This window comes from Trachypithecus francoisi, unplaced genomic scaffold (genome assembly GCF_009764315.1).
Source record: "Trachypithecus francoisi isolate TF-2019V2 unplaced genomic scaffold, Tfra_2.0 Lachesis_group0, whole genome shotgun sequence".
NCBI classification, from domain to species: domain Eukaryota; kingdom Metazoa; phylum Chordata; class Mammalia; order Primates; family Cercopithecidae; genus Trachypithecus; species Trachypithecus francoisi.
The window spans coordinates 49,906,347-49,922,684 of NW_022681453.1; positions in this window are offsets into that span (position 1 = coordinate 49,906,347).

Here is a 16,338-nt window from a genome sequence, read left to right on the forward strand (position 1 = left end):
TGGCGGAATGTCCCTGGAAGGTCATATACCACATAAATTCTGCCATTTTGACTCTTAATGTGAATGCTTGAGCCAACTGGCCCAACTCCTGAGATCTTATCTGGAAGCTACTAATTACCAGTTTCAGGTTTCTCTATCTATTGGGAAACCCCCTTTCCCTGGTGCCATCTGCAACCAATTATTATTTTAGAGAGAAATACAAAAGATTGTATTTCTGTAATATCAGTTATAATGTCTCCTTTTTCATTTGTGATTTTATTTATTTGCACCTTCTCTCTTTTTGTCTTAGACTAGCTAATAATGTATTGGAATTGTTTATCTTCCCAAAATAATTACTCTTAGTTTTGTTTATCTTTTTAGTTATTATCATAGTCTCTATTTCATTAACTTCTGCCCTGATCTTTATTATTTTCTTCTTTCTACTAATTTTAGGCTTAGTTTGTTCTTGTTTTCCTAGTTTTTTGCAGCACAGTTATTACAGTAGACAGCTAGTCAGGCATGAGGAAGGCAGGAGAAGGTTTCCCCATCACCCACCAGGGCAGGAGAGGGGTTCCCCCATCAAGTGATGGTCAGGCCCTGGTGGGTTAGCTACGCGTGTAAGACAAAAAGAAAGAAGATGCAAATAAATAAAATCACCAATGAAAAAGGAGACATTATAACTGATATCACAGAAATACAAGAGATTATAAAAAGCTATTATTAATAATTATATGCCAACAAAGTGGATACTGTGTAAAAATAGATTATTTTGATGCAAAAAACCTACTGAGACTCAATTACAAAGAAATAGAAAAGCTTAACAGAAGAGTAAAAAGGAAGAATATTTAGCCAGTAATAAAAAGTCTCCTATCAAAGAAAAGCCCAGGACCTGATGGTTTCATTACTGAATTCTAGCAAACATTTAAAGATGAACTAATGCCATTTGTTCAAACTTTTATTAAAAATTAAAAAGGAGAAAATATTTCCAAACTCATTTTATGAGGCCAGCATCACCCTGATATCAGAAAGCCAACATATGGAAATCAATAGATGTGATACATCACATAAACATAATGAAGGACCCAAACTATATAATTATTTCAAGATACAAAAAAGCATTTGACAACATTCAGCACACTTTCATACTTTCATAATAAAAACTTTCAACAAATTAGGCATCAAATAAATATACCTCAATGAAACAAAGGTCATATATGACAAACCCACAGCTAACATCACACTCAATTGGAAAAGTTGAAAGGTTTTTCTATAAGATCCAGAACAAGACGAGGATACCCACTCTTCCCACTTCTATTAATACTGGAGATTCTAGCCAGTACAATTAGGCAAGAGAAAGAAATAGAAGTCATCCAAATTGGAAAGGAAGAACTTCAGTTGCCCCTGTTTGCAAATGACATGTTCTAAACAAGTAGAAAAATATCAGACTCCACTAAAAAGCTGCTGGAATCAATTTTGAAAACCATTAAAGTTGCAATATACAAAATAAACATAAAAAATCAGTAGCATTTTACTATATTAACAGCAAACTTTCTAAAAAATTATGAATACAATCTCATTTATAATACCTACAAAAAATACTTAGAAATAAATGTAACCGAGGAGATGAAAGATCTCCACATTAAATACTACAAAACATTGATTAAATAAAATAAAGAAGACACAAATAAATGGAAAGATATTCCCTGCTCATAAATTGGAAGAATTAATATTGTTAAAATGTCTATCATATACAAAAAATGTATGTATCCAATGCAATACATATCAAAATACCAATATAATTTTCACAGAAATAGAAAAAGAAATCCTAAATTTTGTCTGGAACCATAATAAAAAACCAAATACCAAAGTAATCTTGAGCAAAAAGAACGAATGTGGAGGCATCACACTACCCACTATGTGACTTCAAAATGTACTACAAAGGTATAGTAATACAAACAGTATGGTATTCACATAAAAACAAACACACAAACTAATGGATCAGGATATAGAGACCAAAAATAAATACACACATTTACAGCTAACTGATTTCAACAAAGGTGGTAAGAACGCAGAATGGGAAAAAGATAGTCTCTTCAAGAAATTATGGTAGGAAGACTGAATACTCACATACAGAAGAATAAAATTGGATCTTTATCTCAAACCACATACAAAAATAAACTTAAAATGACTAAAAAATATAAGACCTGAAGCTATGAAACTAGTAGAAGAAAACATAGGGGAGCAGCTCTATGATGTTGGTGTGGGCAATGAATTTTTGGATAGGACAACAAAAGAACAGGGAACAAAAATTAAAAAATACACAAATATGATCATGTCAAACTAAAAACTTATGCACAACAAAGAAAACATTAAATAGAGTGAAAACATAACTTATTGAATGGAGGAAACATATGTAAACTGTATATCTGATAAGGTGTTGATATCAAAAACACATGAACAACTTGAACAACTCAATAGGAAGAAAACAAATAACCTGATCAAATAATGGGCCAAAAACCTGAATGGACATTTCTCAAAAGAAGACATACAAATAGTCAATATATGTGTGATAAAAATGCTCAACATCACTTATCATCAGGGAACTGCAAATCAAAACTTCAATGAGATATTACCTCATACCTGTTAGAATGGCAATTATCAAAAAGCAAAAGATAACACATGCTATGGTGAATGTGGAGAAAGAGAAATTTTTATGCATTGTTGGTGGGAATGTAAAGTAGTACATTCATTATGGAAAAACAGTGTAGAGTTACCTAAAAAATTAAACATAGAACTACCATATAATCTAGCAATCCAACTACTGAGTATTTATACAAAGAAAATGAAATCAGTATGTTGAAAAGGTATCTGCACTGCCATGTAGCATTGTTCACAATAATAAAGATTTAAAATCAAACTAATTGTCCATCAATGGATAAATGGATAAAGAAAATGTGATATACACAATGAAATACTATTCCGCCATAAAAAGAAAGAAATACTGTCATTTGCAACAACATAATTGAAGCTGGAAGACATTAAGTTAAGTGAAATAAGCCATAGGCACAGAAAGACTAGCACCTCATGAACTCACTCTCATGTAGAATCTAACAATGTTTATTCAATAAAAGTAGAGAGTAGAATGGTGCTTACCTGTGACTGCAGTATTTGTTGGGTAGGTGGGGGATTTAGGGAGATGCTGATCGAAGGATACAGGATTTCAGCTAGAGGAAGAATAAATTCAAGAGATCTATTGTACAACATGGTGACCATAGGTAATAATACATTTTATTCTTGAAAAATGGTAAGAGAGTGAATAGAAAGTGTTCTTACCATAAAAATGATAACTATGTGAGGCAACACATATGTTATTTAGTTAAATTTAGTCATTCCACAACATATATACTTCAAAACTTCATGTTGTTTATGTTAAATATGTACAATTTTAGTCTACAAAAAAATAAAGACTCTGCTATGTTAAAAAATGTTTTAAAAAAAAGATACTTGATTAAGGGTCTCCGTTGTCCTTTTGCTCTGGCCATATTATTTTGGTCCTCTAAGAATGATAGTTTCCAGCTGCATCCAAGTCCCTACAAAGGACAAGGTCCTCTATGAGAATGCAGATAAGTGGTGTGTCAGCAAGTGTTTCACAATTGGCTCTTTGAAATAAAAAGGTAATAGAAACAAAGAAAAACACAAACACTGATTTGTAGCATTTGTTGATTTCCACAGCATAAATATCCATGTGATGGCCATGTGTGCAGCAGAACATCATTATATTGTATATTATCTGCTCTATTAGAAATAACATCGAAAGCATAAATAGTAGAATAATATAATAGTTATAAAGCGATGAGTTTAACATCTTTGTAACATTTTTGTTAATATATCTGCTTGTAGATTTACATAACAATTTTTGATAATGATTATATTTAAAAGCTGGCTTGCAAAATTCCTGCAAATTTAAATGTTGGTTCTCATAAGCTTGTATAAACTGACTCCAGCGCAGCACTATTCTGTCCTCCAAGTAGAAGCCAAGGCAAGGTGAAATGTGCAAAGACTTTTTTGCAAGACATGTCATCATAGACAATGGGGAGGAAGTCAAGTAGGGCTGAAAGTCATCAGACTGTGATGCAAATCTGACCCTGAGTGAAAGAGAGAGAGGTGAGAGGTTGCATAAAATGTTTTAGACTGTCCTGAACCTATGGATAGTTCATGAGGCAATCAAGGAGTCATAGATTCAAAGTAAGCCATCAGAGAACTTCATGTTTCCAGGAGCAGGCCTAACTTGGTATTCCTTCCATGCTTAGTTATTCTCTGTGAGCAACCTGCGTGAAGAATGGATTCAGGGCAAATGCCAAAAAGTTTTCCAGAGGCATCCGGGGTCCTTGATCAATTCAGCTTCCTGCACTTGGAGATCTGCTAGGCATAATCCTATGGCCACCAAACCTTCAATATTGCTATGCCTCATGCCTTCCCTATTTGGTTTGTCTTATATCATCAACATAGAGTTTTTTAAAACAAAATATTGATATATGATCAAGTTATTCCTCTCCTCACACCACTGAATGGCTCCCAGTGTCTTTCAGAAGGATCCTCAAACTTTCCAACACAAAAGAGACTTACAATTTGGTCTGTTTTCCTTACTATTTTCAGCTACCTATACCTTCTATGCTCTAACTCCACCCTACCTCTCTTTGCCCATTATGTTAGGCCATTCTTGCATTGCTATAATAAAATAATTGAGCCTGGATAATTAATAAGGAAAAGAGGTTTAATTGTCTCAAAGTTCTGCAGGCTGTACAGAAAGGATGGCAACAGCATCTATTTGGCTTTTGGGGAGGCCTCGGGGAGGTTTTACTCATGATGGAAGGCAAAGCAGGAGCAGATACTTCACATGGAGAAAGCAGGAGCAGAGACAGAGTATGTGTGCGGGGGGCGCAGAGGATGTCATACACTTAAACAACTAAATCTTGCAATAACTCACTCACTATTGCGAGGACAGTTCCAAGCGATAAGGGATCTGCCCCCATGACCCAATCACCTCCCACCTGGCTCTCCACCTCCAACATTGGAGGTAACATTTCAACATGAGATTTAGAAGGCATACATGTCCGATCTATATCTTCCATTATAATATACCTACCTTAACTATCCATATACCCATCTATCCAAAGAATATTTTGTCAGTATCGTGTATGTGTAAAAACCTTGCTAGTCATGGTATTAAATGAGCAGCTTAAGGTGTTATGAGAGAAAGATACAAGGAAGTTGATGGATTTGAGAAAAGCAGAAACACTGTTAGCCAACATGATTAGAATAGGAACGTAGTCATTTTGTTAAATATTGGTTAAAGAGTGGATTTATTAAAATTATATATATGTATGTGTTATATACATCTATACTTTAAGATATATATATATATATATATCTGTACCTTACATATTTTATTTCAGGTTAAAATAAACATACGTGAATATATTTATTTTATTCGTTACTTTTTAAGTATGAGTCTAGTGATTTTACCTCATTTCTAATTGTCTCATTCTTATCTAATTTTATAACGTATTTTGGTAACTTGCTTTTTTTTCTTTCTGAAGTATTTATGTTAATTTATATTGTCATGAAACTGACCACTTTCTTTTCCCATTCATAATTATATATTTTTTTTAGTTCATCCATTGAGCCAGTTGCATGGAGGCTGGTTCAGGAGACATATTAGAGAAGGACAGTGTAGAGTGGTGGCTAAGAGCACAGACACTGTAAGGAGAGAGTCTGTGTTTGAAGTGTGACTCTCACTTATGAACTTCATAGCGTTGGGAAAGTTATTTAACTCTTCTATGCCACGGTTTTCTATTCTATAAAATGAAGATGTAATAATAATTATACTCACAAATTTATGAGGATTAAATGAGTTAGTAAATGTAAAATTGTTAGAAAAATATCTGGCACATAATAAACCTTATACAAATATTAGCCATCATCATCATCATCATCATCATCATCACCACCATCATCATCACCATCACCACAAGATAGAAATAACCACAAGATGCTACGAAAACGCTGATGTCAAATTGATTTTACAGTGACAGGCAGAGAAAGCTTCTGGTGTGGAAAAAGAGACATCAAACTTGAGATTTGAAACACTGCAGCAAGAATGAGGTTGATTGAATTTGTGGTGATCACAGTGCCTATCACAGAGCATTGCACAGAGGAAAACGTGATTGAATGCCTATCAATGGCTAATTGACTAATTGGAAACCCAGCAAAGACTACTGGATACGACAGGGCCAGAAGAAAATGTAAATGAATCCTGAACAGCAAGACAAAACAATTTCATATCATAAAAATTTTTTTAAAGAATGAGAGACAAACACTGTCATTATTCTGTACTACCAAAGCATGGCATTTTACTTGGTTATCTTCAGTAAATTTTATTTCATTTGCTAGTTGGATTGTTAGGCATTAATTGGTGCCATACACCAATTAGAAGCCAAATTGCACAATGCCACCTCCTAAGAAAACTAATTTTTCACATGGATAATTGCCATCAGGCTGGATTTGTTCTTTTTAACACAATTAGTTGGCCTGTATTAGGAATTCAAATAATATTTCATAATTTCTTTGCCTGTGCAAGCATGTAAAATGAACAAAAGGGAGCAGAGGCTTAACATTTGATTGAAAAAATATACTTTTAATGAAATATGACTGTATTTTTGCTATTTAATGATACCTGTTTGACAAAATTTTTGATTTTAGATCTCAAAGCAACCGAAATAATTAATAGCAAAACATTTAATTTATTTTTCCTACAGCCTTTTTTTGTAGACACACCAAATGGAAAAAGTTTGTTCTCTAAATGTGGGTAATTCAAGTATAAGAGATGATATCCTGTACTTCAAACTATAATCTTTCATACAATGTTAGATTAATTAGTTTCTATTTTAGAGTCAGTCTTCCATATTCTGATATCTCCTGTTTAGTTAGCGGGCCTTAGAATGGAATTACTTCCGTGGGAAGAAAAAGTAGATGTAATTTCAGATAGCTGAGTCATGATTCCAACTCCTCATGTTAACTGAACAATATCAAGAACAGTTTGCAAAAACCATAATAGACCACTCTGACAACTTACTTTCAACTTTTAACTTTATTGCAGACACAAAAATTGAATTATCTTTAAGCCATTGAAACCAGAGTCTAATTCATCTGATATAGTCAGGATGTATATTAAGGAAGACAATACTATGCCTTTTCCTTTTTGAAATTGTACATCTGATGATGATTTGGATAGTAGCTAACAGTGCATTCTCTAGTCAAATGTCCTGAGTTTTCATCTCAGCTCTATAACTTCTGTTAGCTGAATGGTCGTATAAAACACTGCAAATGAAAGCTGGTATTGTAAATCATTACCATTATCACTCTTACTCTTTTAGACCAGATGCATAAATGCCTTAGAGAAAGCAAAATGAAAGTACATCTACAATAGTTTTGAGTAATGTAGTAAAAAATTAACATGTACTCAGAGTACAGAATTTTACATGTAAAGTAAATAATAGATAATAGCAAGTAAAATATAATATATAGTAGTAAATAAAAGATAATAGATGATAGTAAATAATAGAGTGTGGTTTCTACATCAGTCTTGCAACAATTTGCAGGATATGTTGTGCACTCCTACCATATCACAATGGCAGAAACTGGCACCAGGAGGTTATGCATTATTGGGATCTGTTTTGGTTTACAGTGGCAAAAATTAAACTTAAACTTTCATTAAAAAAGCTTATTGTCTCATATGACTAAGAATGATATAGGGGCAACTCACAAAATCATGGACATGTACCTTAAGGACTGGAACTGATAAATTATTCACTTAAGACTCTCTCCTTCTACCTGCAATATTTTTTTCTTCTGCAGAGGAACCTTTTCCAAGGGGAAAGAATTTCTTTCAGCACAAAATATAAATCCCAGGAAAGGTTGCTTCTGGTCCTGCTTGAGTCATATGACCACTGATGCCAAGAAAATATGGAACTGTGACTGGCCAGGCCTGGGACATGTGCTCCCGCTATGTGGATGGGATTGGGAATGTAGAATCATTAAAAGTGTAATGTAAAAAGTTGCTGGTCTTGGGAAAACCACGAGTGTCTAGTCCAGGGTGATGAGCTGATGGGCTGTAGCAATGCCAAGACTCAGATCCCTGTCTGTCCTCATGTCTACTGTCATTTCCTCCTCATGCGTGACCACACCCTCAGGATCTGTTAAAACCATCACCTCCTTGCTTCCTCCCTGCTTCCATTCGCCTAGCCTAGACATCAGTTATTTCTTCCATGGTCTAGTCTCTACTTCAATAGACGCTACTTTCTTCACACCAATCCTTTGTAAGCACTGCTGCTATATTATTCTTCCTAAATAGCAACTTCCTACTTTAAAATCCTTGAGCAGCTATAAAACCAAGAACAGTCCTGTCACCCTTACCTTCAGGAACCTCCAGAGAATGATTCTTCATTATCAGCACTTACTTTGCCCAATTGCTCCAGCCTTCTCCGAAACTGAGCTAGTTATTGGGACCTAAATGTAACTTAAGCTTTTCTGTCTTTATGTCTCCCCTGGTTGTCCTTCTTGTACCTCACATATAATTTCACTCATGAATGCCTACCTTAAATCTTCCCTTAATGTAAAGGAAGAGCAGAGTTTAATCCAAAATATCTTCTTGCTAGTATAATCAGATTCTGCTGAAAGGAAAATGCTTGTAATTGAATATATTTTACAATCTGTAAGAAGTCACTGCTGGACTTTTAAGATGACTATCTATTCCATTAAAAAAATTTAATAATTTTTCCAGTTAGCTTTTCAGGTTCTCGTGCAGGGTTTTTTTTCTGATAGAAAGTTTCAATTCAGTGTTTCTATAAAACCTATATGCCATTCCATTATTGTATATTTTAATGAAAAAAGGGAATGATACTTTATTTTTATAGTACTTTTTACTTAAGTGTAGTTGTTTATGGTACCAATAGGTACCTATAAAGATGATTATTGATATTTTGCTCAGAATTCATTTCTTCAGTAACTATTTATTAATAATTAGTGCCTTAAAAGCGACAGGCTTTACAAAAAAGTGATGAGGACAAGGCATGAACAAGACAAATAAAATCACTGCCATTAGAGAGAGAAAACTATAAGAAACTAACAAGCGTACTATTTTCCTTGACCCTTTAAGCTTACCTAATACCCTTCTAATCTAATATAGCTAATCAATTATCTCGATTAGCTTAACTTGAATCTGGCCACTTGCAACCAAAATAATTCTGACATGAATACATTTTCACTGTTATGAAACATCAGAGATGATAATGACTGCCATATATATTTCAAGAGGTTTTGGTAAAGATCAAATAAGAAAGTACATCACAATGAGTGACCATGTTCATTATTTTGAAAAGATAAGAGTATTATCAATGATAGCATCAATATACATTTACTGTGTTATTTACTTATTATTTAGTTCTAATGTGAGTAAATACATTCAGAACATGTGTTTTTAAAATATATAAATGATCACGAGTAGCTTCCTGGTAAGTTAAGAGAATCATCTTACTATATTACAATCTTCAGTCTCTTCAATATCGGGATTCTACGGTTGGGCTGGCATAGGAGACCATCAGCTTCATTGCTCCACAGTCTTATTACTTAAGTTTTCATGCCACCTCCCATCTCCTCCAGGATTTCTGAATCTCTTTCCAATTGACACTTGCATTAGCTCTCATTGTGGTTGTATGTGTCCTCCATCTGAAGCAGGCTAACCTCATTCCAGCCTCCTTACTCCCACCTCTGTGCCATTAAATCACTTTTAGGCTCTCCTAACTGGACAAAGGACAAATGACGTAATATCTCCGATCATTATTGAGTCATCTATATAACGGGGAATCTACTTACATCACTGTAGTGTTTGGGGAACACATAAAAAGCTACATGGCAGAAAGTTCAACGCATATTAATTTTCTTGCATTTTTTTAAAGCTCAGTGGAAAAAAAGTAAGTCAATGAGAGGCACTCTTACTTTGTAAATTGCATGATTGTAAATTCAGTGAGGAATTTTTCTCTTGTATTAAATGACAAAATAGTACTTCCACCTCAGTAGTTAAACATAACAATTACTTGGGAATTTATTAAATATACCAATCCTTACCACCTAGATGTTCTGAATATGATACTTCAGGGATCTGGCCCGTATTTTTAAGAAATTTCCTAAATGATATTATGCAATGGTCCATATCTTGCTTTTGGGACTCCCTGATGTATGCGTTGGAATGGATATTACCCCATTTACCTCATTGATTTCCCATGTGTAAACAGTCATAGCTCATTTCTTTAACAATTTAGCCATTAAAACATACACAACTATCTTTAAGTTAAGTATAATATAAGAACATGCACATTTATTTTCTCAGGTTACTGCTGACACCCTAATAAAATGAGAGTAAAGGCCTTGAATAAATATAGACCTACCAGAACAATGAGAAAGGGAGAAGAGACAATAGCAGGTGACAACTCTCAACCCATATTGAAAGATGAAGTGAGGATAAGGAAATGGTCACTGACGAGAATGGAACTCAGGAGAGAAAGAGAAGACTCAACACTTATATTGCAGGTTATGGATAAAAAAGTGGCCAGTTCATCTTTCAGAAACTCAGAGATGTTCAGGCATTGGAAGGACTAATCTTTTTAGGGAAAATTAAATACCAAGACTCTAGCTCCTCTTCCCACTGCCTGCCCTTGTCTTTCCTGGAAAATTTCAGAGATACCAGGCATATGGGAGGATTTCTGATAAAAGAGTAACTAAACACACATCAAGAGTTCTAAGATTTCCTATCCCTCTTTTCCCAAATACCATGATCAGAGGCATATTTCCTAGAGATGGGAATATAAACACAGAAATCCAGAGCCTGCTCCAGTAGATCACTCTACAAGTGATTTACAGTCCACAACTTGGCTAACACTCAGTGGGGTTACAATAGCTTTAGTAGCTTTTCATCAAAATTACATAGACAGGAAAAAACCCTAGCAAAGATTTCTGGTAGATCTTCAACATGCAAAAGTGATCAAAACACACAAAGAAACAAGGAAAAATGGTAAACTTGGAAGAATAAAGATAATAAAGGCATTTGCACTTTAAATTGATACCTTTGGAGAAATAAAGAGAGATCCTCCATTCATTGAAATAATGAGGACCTTCTGAGAACAACAGAAAAAACCCTCTTGGTAATGATAACTTTAGTAACTGAAATTTAAAATAGTAAAAAGTTTGAGAAAGTAATGTCAAAAAGTGTACAAAAAGACTGTAGCAGAGAAAAGATGAAACAATTATAAGGTGAATCAAGGAACTCCAGCGTCTATTTAATAATGCTGAAGAAAAAAAGAATGAAGAAAACAGTGGTGAAATTTAAAAAAAAAAAAAAAAAAAAACACACACACACAAGAAAATCTCTCTGACCAAATAACAAGATTAAGAAGATGTTAGTTTTTTTAACTATGAAGAAAGGAGGACTATGCAACAGCTTATGTACCAAAGATTAGGTATTAGAACTACTGTCAGGAAACTCTAAAAAGTATACAGAGCAATGTTCTCACTACAGGAAGGAGAATATTAAACGCTGTCTTAAGAGAGTATGTTTAATCAAGACATTTTAAGGCAAGAAAAATCTCAGACATTTTTACTTCCTGAACCTTTCTCGGAAAGCTGTGGACATGTGCTCTACTAAAATGGGAGAACAAATCAAGACAAAGGAAAACATCCTATTCCAGAAACAGAGCATTCTTGAGGGGAAATTTCAGTTGATGGTGACAGAAAGACCCAGGATGGAAGCTTTATAGCAGGCCCAGGGAGAAACCAGTCCCATTTGGAACAGAAGAGTTGAAGGCTCCAGGAGGAAGTTCTCCAAGGAGAACAATTGAGATGAAGTATATGGCATCACGGAAAACCACATGGAGAGGCTTTTGTATGTTGCATGTATCTTGAATGTTTTAGGAAAAATTAGCATAGCTGTATAAAAAAATTTTTTTAAATATAGTTATGAACCACAGGAAATCAAAATTGTATGAAAATAAAAGTAATAATAATACTGCGTAATTTTTTGAGAAATGAACAGCATTGAAATAGATAATAACCAAATTCTGATAATTTATTTAATTGATAATTATGATATAAATAAATTAGAAGAAGAGGCCTGAAGCAAGCAGATTTCATAAGGGATGAAAAGAATGCATCTAAGGAAAACTAAACCTTATCTGCAATAATATAAAGTTAATGCATAATGTTTAAAATTAGTAAATTTAGACATAGCAATATGAACATATTATGATTATTTATGGCAATAACTACCATAAAAGATAAACATGGTTAACTAGGTAGGTGAGGAGGGTGATGAAGAGTGATAGAATGAATTTGCTTTATTCCTATATGTCTTTTGCTATTATTTCCTTTGAAAAATTTACTTTATTTTAGATTCACATTGTTATTATTTCTTACAGACTTCTAAAAATTCTGTGTATTACTATGATTACAAATAAAGATTAAGTTTTAAGATGTATAGGTTCATTAATTAGTAGAATAATACACTTCTTTCTTCTGAAAAAACAGAAAGCTAAGAAATAGAATTAAGAAATGTTAGATCTGCTGGAAAATTTTCCAAAACATACTGTGTGTGTTGATCTACGTGACAGTTCACAGCGTTAGATATTCAGAGAATTAGTTTTCAGTGCTGTATTTATTTTTAACTATCATAAGATCTTGTTATAAATGAAAAATACTTCAATAGGGACTGTTTAGGCAATTGTTCTTTGGAGATGGTATCTACAAAATGTGATTATCTCTAATGGCATTATCCTAGGAGGGAATAAACCAGAGCAGGCTCCTGCAGAGAGAGCCCTTTAAGGTGATTTAGAGAGAAAGATGCATATAGTTATCTCACAACTAATGGGGGAAAGGGTTTAAAAATTGGCTATTCAAAGCACATGATGATTCACTTGTGATTTGAAAGGAAGGATAGAACACTGGGTAAAGAGAGGGGGATCCATGAATACAGAAAGGCAAGTTGCTTTAAAATGTAGATTTTATTATCATTCAGGTGTGGTGAGGCTAACAGAAAATGATCGTTTGCTACTCACAGTCCCTGGGAGAAGGCGACTTGCCATAGCATGCAGAGCCATGGGCGGAAGCTCCAGGCTGGTCTACCCGCTGGCTGTGGTCTACCAGAAGGCAAAAAAAAGAGTGTGGGGAAAGCTTTGGCAGGGCCCTTTGATGTGACTTTCATGGGAAAGACAAGGCAGGGTCAGCAGGCTTGGAATTGGCTAGTTTAAATAATTTTAGTGAACTCTAGGGTCCAGGGGTTGTCTCTAGTTGTCTGGTATCAGGCTTTGGGATGATCAGGGCAGGAGAATATTGCTCCCTGGAGTATAAAGGCCACAGGAAAGAGGTCGTTTGTAGTATGTGCTCTGAATTGGTTCGTTTGTATTGAAAGATGCACTCTGTGTAGGTTATTTGCTATTTCTAAGGATTGGCTAGCCCTGTGATAGGCACTCTTTTCCTCATCAGCAAGGCCCCAGATGCTAGAGCATTAAGAATCCAGAAAACAAGAAAATATAGTTAATACACAAATAAGCCAGAAGAATTACAAAGATGCAGATGTAGGACAGAAGGGCAACATGAGTGAATGTAGGTTTTAGGAGGCTGTCAGAATCCATTGGTCCTTGTGATGGCACAGGTCCAAGCCAAGAAGGATTGCAGATGGGGTGACATGGCCTGACTTGGTCTCCAGAGTAAACGCTCACTAGCTGAGACATGAGTCAGTCCCAAAGCAAAATAAAAAGTGAATTGATTTAAATAAAGAGAATGTAAGGCTAGACAGCTCAAACTAATTCAACAAAATATAAGCTCATGTGGTGTGCAAGACACTGGGTTGCACATTGTAAAAAATACAAATTTGAATAAAATGGAAGCTGTTCCTTCATGGAGTATAAAGAGACAGGACACAGTTCAAAGATGCATATAAAATAGCAGTTGAATAAATCAATGTCTTCATGATGTTTTAAACAGAAGGAATAGGCAGATGGCAAGAAGGTGCTGTTTCCCCTGCTAACACTCATGACAGAGACATCACTAATCGGTCTTATTTCTCTTTATCTCTTTGTCATATCTGACCTCTGATTCTTCTCAACAGAGTTTCTATAAAGCCGCTGCCAGTGAATCAAAATTATATTTTTTACCACTCTCCAGTAGACACTCTAAGGTGGGAGAAGATTGTGATTTGACTGAGAAAGCAGGAAAATCTTTCTGGAAAAGTAATGTTTAAGTGAGCCTCAAGTAGACACTCTAAGGTGGGAGAAGATTGTGACTTGACTGAGAAAGCAGGAAAATCTTTCTGGAAAAGTAATGTTTAAGTAAGCCTTCAATAGCCCAGGCAGGAAGAACAAAGGTGGGATGGCTAGAAAGTCTGCAGAATTGTCCTTGGGATAGTTTGCTCAGAATGATGGTTTCCAGCTTCATCCATGTTCCTACAAAGGACATGAACTCATCCTTTTTTATGACTGCATAGTATTCCATGGTGTATATGTGCCACATTTTCTTAACCCAGTCTGTCATTGATGGACATGTGGGTTGTTTCCAAGTCTTTGCTGTTGTGAATAGTGCCGCAATAAACATACGTGTGCATGTGCTTTATAGCATCATGATTTATAATCCTTTGGGGATATACCCAGTAATGGGATGGCTGGGTCAAATGGTATTTCTAGTTCTAGATCCTTAAGGAATCACCACACTGTCTTCCACAATGGTTTAACTAGTTTACAGTCCCACCAACAGTGTAGAAGTGTTCCTATTTCTCCACATCCTCTCCAGTACCTGTTGTTTCCTGACTTTTTAATGATCGCCATTCTGACTGGTGTGAGATGGTATCTCATTGTGATTTTGATTTGCATTTCTCTGACGGCCAGTGATGATGAGCATTTTTTCATGTGTCTGTTGGTTGTATAAATGTCTTCTTTTGAGAAGTGTCTGTTCATATCCTTAGCCCACTTTTTGATGGGGTTGTTTGATTTTTTTTCTTGTAAATTTGTTTAAGTTCTTTGTATATTATGGATATTAGCCCTTTGTCAGATGGGTAGATTATAAAAATTTTCTCCCATTCTGTAGGTTGCCTGTTCACTCTGATGGTAGTTTCTTTTGCTGTGCAGAAGCTCTTTAGTTTAATTAGATCCCACACCACATGTTCTCACTCATAGGTGGGAATTGAACAATGAGAACACCTGGACACAGGCTGGGGAACATCACACACAGGGGTCTGTCGTGAGTTGGGTGTAGAGGGGAGGGATAGCATTAGGAGATACACCTAATGTAAATGACAAGTTAACGGGTGCAGCCCACCAACATGGCATATGTAACAAACCTGCACTTTGTGTACATGTACCCTAGAACTTAAAAGTATAATAAAAAAATTTTTTTAAAATTAAAAAAAAACTACTAAGAGAGTAGATTTTAAATATTCTCCCTACAAATGATAAGTATGGGAGGTAATGCATATGGTTAATTAGCTCAATTGAGCCATTCTACAATATGTACATATTTTATAACATCATGTTGTGCACAATAAATACATATAATTTTTATTTGTCAGTTAAAAGAAATAAATTACAAAAATAAATAAATTTTTTTTAAAAAATTTAAAAAAAAAAGAAAAGAAAGTCTGGAGAATTGGATGAATAGTAATTAGGCATCCTGGCTGGAATTAGGCTATGTGTAAGAAAGATATGACAAATAAAACCAAGGAAGCAGGATTGGGCCACACCTAAATCCTGTATATACGCATGTATATACAATGTATATACAATGTTATATATATATATACAATTATATATAATAAGCAAGATATATTATACATAGTATATTTAGAATATATTTAAGTATATTTATTTAATACATTTATTATATTATATATTTGTGGTTTATATATTTATATATAATTATAACATATACATGTTATATGTAATTTATTATAATATATACATATGCATAGCATAGGTAATATACAACTTGCTTAAATATATAGAATGTATATATTGTTATGATTTCTCATACTATACAGGTAAAGAAACTGAAAACAGAAATAAAATAGGCTGCTTAAGTGTACACAGACAGTAAGGGCAGAGATAGGATTTAAAGTCAAGCAGTCTGACTTTAGAGGCCATGCTCTTAACCATTATACTTTACTGCATCTCAATAGTTTACAGTACTATTTAATTTGTAGATACTGAGAGCTATTGATTTTTGAGGCAGATATTGATGCCGTTAGAGATGGACTTTAGAAAG